A 7,628-nucleotide genomic window follows, 5' to 3' on the forward strand; every position below is an offset into this window, starting at 1 on the left:
TGTGCTGCACGTATTTACCTACCACGGGGAACCACTGCCTTCCAGCTTTGTAAAATCACACCCAAAACTACTGAGGAAGCTCAAAGCCTTTTCCTCAACAGCGGTCACACGCATTCCTCATGCAGCAGAATTCACACTTAGACAAAAAAAAAAAAAAAACCAAAAACCCACCACCATCTTGCTTTATCTATACAAACAGAAAAGTCTGCCCAAGCTGCTTTGCATGTGTTGCTGCTCCTCTGCGTGGCTGTCCCGGCAAGGCAGTGCCGGCGGGAGGGGCTGATCAGCCCAGGGATGCTCTGCAAAAACCTTTGTTGCTTTTTGTCCTAGTGGTTTGTGCTCAAATGCAGTAGGGAAGTCAACCTGCGCTCACGTCGATGGCAAACTTCTACGTTTCAGGCAAAAAAACAGACGGGCGCGTCCCCAGGTTCTGAGAGAGAGAAGCGCAGCTGGATGTCTGCCTTCCCCGCGAGCTTTCCCTATTAATAATTGGCAATATCCTGAAATATGTGCGGCAGAGACACGCTCACCGTGTCCTGGGAGGCGGCACTACCCATCAGGCAGACACAGAGCCCCGTCCCGCACCCTCCGCCCTCGCTCCCGACATCCCCGTGCCCCGGTTACGGAACATCCATCGCTCCCACCGAGAGTCACCAGGGACCGCTCCCACAGCTCGTGCTGCCGACTCACTGAAAAGTCACCTCCCTGGGCGCGTTTTTCTGTCTCCCCTGGGATCCTACTGGCTTCATTTAGCCTCTAAATTTTATTCTTGCCCGCTGCTCTGAAAACTTCACAGTGCTTTTTACTCTCCAGTTACTGTCGTTCTGATTGTGGCAGGAGACTGCAGCCTGAGAGCAGTTTTAGCAGGCATCTTTTATTTGTGAACAAGGTGGAAATCTCTTTTTCTAGTTCAGTAAAATCAAACTGATCCCAACAGAAAGGGCTAAAAAGAACTAAACTTGATTTTTAACTCTTACACTCCACCTGCAAATGTTAACATAAACCTTTAAAAAAAAATCTGATGCAAAATTAATAAAGTATAGAAGCACACAATTAATAACTTTATTGACCAATTTCCCTGTTAACCAAGTAACTCATTAATTCTCCTGAGGGAAGGTAGTAATGTTATATGGCAATTAAGGGCTTGACCTGTAGAAAGTGGGAATGAATCGTTTTACAGACACAAGTGGAAAAATACCAGTGTCTGGCTTAAAATGCATTGGTTGTATGTCCAAACATTATGACTTTGACCCCTTTGTGGGCAAAGGCTTTTAAAAGCTGCTCCTACCCACGCACACACCTCTTGCACCTCCCTGTGCCACAAAGTTTCTGCTGGCAGTGCCTTTTGCCGATCCTTTGGCAGTGCCAACGCTCACTGTGCAGAGCAGAAGCTGCGAGTTAAGCTGTAAACCAGTAAGAACTTTCCCCCACCACCCCCTGCCCTAGAACATTGACCATGACTTATTAATGCCCTAAAATAACTGAAAAAAAACACTCCAGAATTCACAGCCACTACTGCTTAACAGGAGGCTGCTGGATTGGGGCTGTTAACAATGCACTATCCTTGGCAGGACAGGCAAGCTCATTCCCACCACAAAGCATGAACCTGGACCAGGAAGGGACCATCCCTGACTCCCCGGCAGTACCTGTATCTATTCCACCAGGGTTGGGAAGCCTCAAGTGGTGCTAGGAAAAACTCTTTCACCTTGGGGCTTGTCTGGCTCTGGAGCAACTGCTGCAGTGATGGGTCTGTGGACAAACACATCCAGCCCCTTCCGAACTCTTCCCCCGTGGCCCCAGCTCCTCCCTACTCCGCCTGTGTCTTAGCAGGGGTATCCCAACACTGCCTGGGGCAAATTCAGGGGTTCAGAGAATGATCCCTCCCAGAACAACGCTTCCCCAGGAGCACCCCAGGCATAACCCTCCTCCCTCTGTTCCTGTTCTCACCAGCCCTTGCACCCCCCCCCACACACACCCCATTTCCCAGCTGCTGGAGGCAGCCAGGGGCCAGCAGTGCCCCTTGCCCCCTGCCACTGTGGGCCCCCCCCCTACAGTCCCTCCTCAGACACAAGGGAAGGGGTTGTTGCCATCCCTATGTCCGTGGCAGTGTCCTCTGCTCCACCCACCCTGAGTGTGAGCACTGGGTACCCCATCAGTGCTGAGGTGCAGCCCCCTCCCCATTAACGACACCACGCCCTCGTTGGTTGCTGCCTCCGCAGTGGTTTATTGGGACACAGGAGCCCCCCAGCAGTGTGGGGGCACCGTGGGGGTGCCAAGGAGGTACCCCCAGAGCCAGAGCCCCGGCTCCTGCAGCAGGGACCGATTTCCAGCCTCACTAAAGCAGCAATGCAATACTGGAGAGCAACAGGCAATCCCAAACTCCAGTATTTACGTGCTGCTAGAGCACTGCTGACAGCTCTCCACGGCCTCCAGACCCCCCTTTGCTGCCCCAAACACAGGGCAAGGGTTACCTTGGCCAACCCCTTTGCCAGCAAGAGCATCAAAGAGCCATAGGTGAGGGGTATATAGGATACATGAAGCTCAAGCCAACATGGGTCATGCCCATGCTGGAGGACAAAAAGGAGCTCCAAGTCCTTCCTGCTGGCAGGGCCAGCCCTGCTGAGACACACACACATGCACACAGACTCAGAGGGAATGTATTTGCAGCTGCAAAGGATGTGCACAGACACCAGCACCAAGAGAACGTGTCTACACACATCTGTTCAACTGAACTAAAGGGATACATGGGAATGTTTTAGCTTCCACATCTATGATAACCAGAAGCTCACTTTCTTGTCTTATCCTTGAGGTAATGAGGCAGCCCAGAATGGTCTGTATCTCCTTGTCCCTACAAACCATGATGTGCTGCTACATCTCCTCAAAGCCCACTGAATGTTGACATTCCAAATGGTATTTTGAATATATATATATAAAATTTTGTTTTAAACCATGATAAAAGGAACTGAAGAACACTCTACAATGAAGACATTTAACATGCATGCATTACCACCAGAGGACAGGGTTTTTTTTTCTCCAGGGGTGCTATCAGACAGTCTGGAACTATAAGAGAACAAGCAGTTACACAGTGCAAACAAACCAGTTTCAGAAACAAAATCAGAAATAAAATTACCTGTTCCCCTCAGACCCAAAGAATATGTAGTAACTTGGTCCCAACAAATATGCACTTCCAGATCCTGCAGATCTCTCCCGGTTTTGCTACTGCAAAGAGCCTGCAGACCTTTGCAGCCCTTCCAAATGGTCTGGGGGGAAATGTTACCTTGAACTTTCCTCCTAGGTGCTGCTGAACACCAAGGCTTTTCCAGATGTCTCAATGTTAATGTTTCAGATAAATAAATCCAGATTCCAACAGTTCAAACCTGTCAAGTTTTCCTTAAAATAGTTTTATTCAGCTTGGCCTGACTTGTGAGAAATCTAAAAAATACCCCAAAAGACTAGATTATGCTTATTTTCCTATCTGAATGGACAAAGCTTAGGAGATCAAAAATTAAAGATCTCCGGAACTTCATTACCTCCCCTGACTGCACCAGAGCAGAAAGTACCAGTGTAGGGCAGAAAGACTGACATCTTTTGTGTTTCCTTTCATCCTTTTTTTGGTCCCAGTTATGTGACAACCTCCTTCAATTAATTTTCTTAAAAAGCAGCATCAATGCACAGTGCCAGAAATGACACTGTTGGTTCGGATTCTTGTGCCATCCCCTCATGCCCGGGGAGCCGCCGGGTTCCAGCCCGCCCTCCTCTGAGTCCCTGCCTCCTTAGCACACTTAAAAATAGGAATTTCAAAAGCTCTCGTGGCCCGTGCCAAATGACTGCAAATTTTAAATCAAATATTTGCCAAAAAAAAAAAAAAAAAGCAGTATTTTCACCCCTTCAGTGTCCTCAACACTGACACCACCAGGGCCAACTCCCTAATGAGCAACTGCTACTTACTGCGAAGCCAACATGTATCCAGTGTTAAACCCGTACCAGCTAAATGAAAACCACCCCCCACATAATTTTACTATTAATTATTTCTGCAGCAAATTTTACTTGACTGTACCTGTGCAGTCTTATTTTTCATCTCTTCAAGTGACTCCAAAAGAAAAAAAGCAACAGCAAACACACTTAGCTCTAGAATCCATTTTGGTAGTGTTTGAGGTTCATGTTTTAATTAACGTTTTTATATATATAAATCAAACTTTTGCCTAGTTCAACAAAGAGGGCAAGAGCTGTCTTCAGAAGGACTTTCCAAAGCAAGGGCTCAACACCTCTGCCAGCCTCTAGCACAGAGGGAAAAATCATTCACACTGGGTATTGGACAAGTGGAAATTTGGGACAGGCAGTGAAATACTATCTGAGTATTCAATAGTGAATACATATCTGAGAAAGTACGCGTGTTTATGACGTGACAGCGTCATTATTTTAAGCAATAGAAAGTTCTGTGATTGGATCATCCCATCTCACTCTTCAAACTCAGTTTGTGCTATGGAAATCTCAACTTTCGATCAGAAATGGGCAGCTGAACAGGATGATTTGAGCTTATCTCAACCTCTCCAAGGCATTACCTGCAGTATTCACGAAGGGATATGGATTTCAGAGGAACCTGCATTTGCCCAGAGGGATGCAGATGCCACAGGTTATTTCGGAGCAGGTGGGACACATGAGCTTACCTTCCCAACTTACCTCTGAACACAGCACATTGGCTCTTCTGGCACTGACTCCACGGACAAAATCAGGCAATTGCTGCTTCAGTGGGAACTGCAAAGCAACACACAGAAGGGTTTACAAGGTGCTGGCAGAGGCACCGCCACGCTGCAGGGGCTGCGGGGCAGATCCCCTCCCCAGGCACATACACAGACCACAAAGGCTCAGATGGGCACAAATATTTTTAAAATTGGGGGAAGAATTAAAAATAATCAAGTTTTCAGCTCCAGACAGGGCAGACAACGAAGCAGAACTTAAAGCGTGATTGCATCCCTCTTCTCCCTGCTCTCCGCATTCCTGCAGCCAGGGCTACCAGCTCTGCTGGCACCACTGGGTGACTCCAGGCAGTGGTACCCAAGGCACACACTGGCAATCCTGAATCATAACCCTGGGTATCAAGGAGGGATGAGCCACACAAAACCAGCGGCAGCTCTGGGGTGGGTGGAAAAGCACTGGGCACAACCATGGCTGGCAGCAAGCCCGCCTCCCCTCCCTGAAGGATTAAAACAGCAGCAGCAAGAGCTACTTATGGGTGCTGGCAGACGAGAAGCAATGGAAACATCTTATTTATGCTGGTTTAGGTGTAAACCAGGCCTAGGACAAGCAGGTAAGATGCAGAGAGGCTGTCTGGGTGTTGGGGCTTTTGTGGTGGCACTATTGGGTGCTCAGCCCCTCACTGTCACAGGGAGGCAGCACCCAGGAGCACCTCCAGCCCTGGAGCAACATCCCATTACAGCCAGGAATGGGGTGTCCCACTGTACTGGCAGCCCCAAACATGAGAACTGCCCCAAAAGCTCCACCTCAATGCAAAAACTTTGCAGCCCTTGTGCTGCCACGACCTCCGCACCCGCAGTGTGTACACCAGCTATTTCTAGAAACAGAAACTTCTACCTGTCATCTCCATAAGCCAGCCCCTTACAGAGGTTTAATTAAATCCCCCAAATAACTGGGGGATTTGAACATGCAGAAATCCATTAATGCAGTCCACAAAACAATGCAACTTCTGCTTGCCAAAGTATATTGGGCAATTAAGTAAAAAACACCCGCCCCCCTGCCCCGTTCCAGTCACAAACACACGCACAAAACCAAAACAAATTCCCCCTGAAATACAGGACTCCCTTAAAATACAACCTCGGCCCTCCTCACTGACACTGTAACCAGAAATAAAAAAAAAGAGAAGAAAAAAAAAAAAAAGTGAGAAGGAGCACCCTGGGAAAGGGAAGGAAATAAATACAGGAGCCCATGACAGGACAGATTTGCATACAGAGCCTTTACTGACCCACACACTGCAAGGCTAGGTGAGCTCAAAGACAAGTAAATATTCAGCATTTCCTCTCTCTATAAAAAACGGGAACAAAAACCCCAACTCTGCTATCGAACGGTTTTACAGGAGACATGCACAAACAAATCCTGAAGTCATTGTTCTCATTAGAAACAATCAAAAAAAAGAAAAAAGGCATTTATTATTTTACAAAAAAGACTAAAATAAATCATCTCATTACAGCCGAAGGTCCCAGACACTCACTAGAGAGACAAAACTATAGTGACAAAATGAAAATAAGGGTGTGAGTAACACCACCAAAACACTTCAGATCTGCCTGACTCTGAAAAAAAATAAATCCCACCACCTTCGTTCCTCCTCCCTTGAACAGTGAAATTTAAACAAAAGTCACATCCTAATATTTACAGATGCAGCCAATAGCCGGGATCAGACCCGATGCATGATCAACAACCACCACATGCTTCCAGCTACTCCGTTCCAACAAGACCAGCCCCGACAGGCTGCTGAAGGCGAGTGAGGGCTGCGGGAGAAGGGGCTGTAAAAGAGCAGGAGCAGCCAGCCGTGAGAACCGCACACAGCCAAGTTACTTTCATTTGTGCGGCACCTCCAGCGCATCTCCCCGGCGCTCACACCGCACCCAAATCGCCCTCGCACGTGTCTTACCCAGCTAAGACTCGCCCCCGGCCGCACAAAATAAACGCAGAAAATATGCTTTTCCTCCTCGTTCGCCCGCCGAAGCTGTGCGGGGAGCAAATTATTTCTCATACGCTTGATTAAGAAGTGATCTTTTTTCTCGCTAATTTACCCGTTAAAAAAAAGGGCCAGAGAAGCAGCAAGTGGCTCATATAAAAACCCAGCATGTTTTGATGCCAGCAACGGCACACCTTCCGCGCGCTAAACCACACGCGCTCCGAGGTGGGGCCGAGCACCCGAAACCAAACTGCAGCTACAAAGGGCGAATTCGAGTAACGCAAAAAATTAATTCGTTAACTTCACCCCGTGCGAAACTCGACCCCGACATCGTTACCAGCAGGATCAGCTGTATTCACCAGGGCGAGGGTGTCACTACGACCAGGAGCTACTGGTGCTCGCGAGGGCCTGCGGGACAAGACTTCAACTTACAGTACTCCAGAAAACCAGTAAAATCCACAGCAGAATTCCAGGATCCACAGTTTTTTCTCAACACTGCTGAGGAGAAGACAAGTATGATGGTTCTTGTTACTTCCATTTTTTTGCATTGTCATCTCATCCAGTCTTAAACAACAAGGGACAGATATGGAAGCCCTGATTCCTATAAAGTTTATTTGTTAAGAACAGGAAAAAAAAAAAAACAAACCCACCCTATTTTTTTTTTGTCAGATGAACAGTAATTCAAAACATAACAAGAGCACTTTGATTTAATTTTTTTTTTTTTTTTTAAATTTGGGTCAGTTTGCCTGAAGCATTACTTAAAGCTTCCCTCTTACATTTCATAAATGTTTACTGCATTAGCAGGAAAATTTTACTGTTATTTCCTACCAAAGTGGATTAACTAAATACAGACTTTCGCAGTTTCTGGTGAGTTCTCTGGATTTCTTCAGAGCAGAAGATGATGAAACTTGGCAGATGGTCCCTCACCTACACGTAACACGCACACAACACACAA

At 47.3% G+C, this 7,628-nt stretch overlaps 1 long non-coding RNA gene across 1 annotated transcript in view; it reads right to left on the reverse strand.

The window, feature by feature from the left end:
• Positions 1 to 4,379: 4,379 nt before the first annotated feature.
• The window catches only part of LOC114065496, a 5,080-nt gene continuing 1,831 nt past the window's right edge, over positions 4,380 to 7,628 (reverse strand). Inside the window, exons 2-3 of the long non-coding RNA XR_003572982.1 lie at positions 7,011 to 7,168; positions 4,380 to 4,755 (exon numbers count right to left, since the gene is read on the reverse strand). This is a non-coding gene — a long non-coding RNA (uncharacterized LOC114065496). The remainder of the gene's footprint in view (positions 4,756 to 7,010; positions 7,169 to 7,628) is intronic.

This window comes from Empidonax traillii, unplaced genomic scaffold (assembly GCF_003031625.1).
Source record: "Empidonax traillii isolate 1590-97213 ecotype Southwest subspecies unplaced genomic scaffold, ASM303162v1 scaffold20:size5563877, whole genome shotgun sequence".
NCBI lineage: Eukaryota > Metazoa > Chordata > Aves > Passeriformes > Tyrannidae > Empidonax > Empidonax traillii.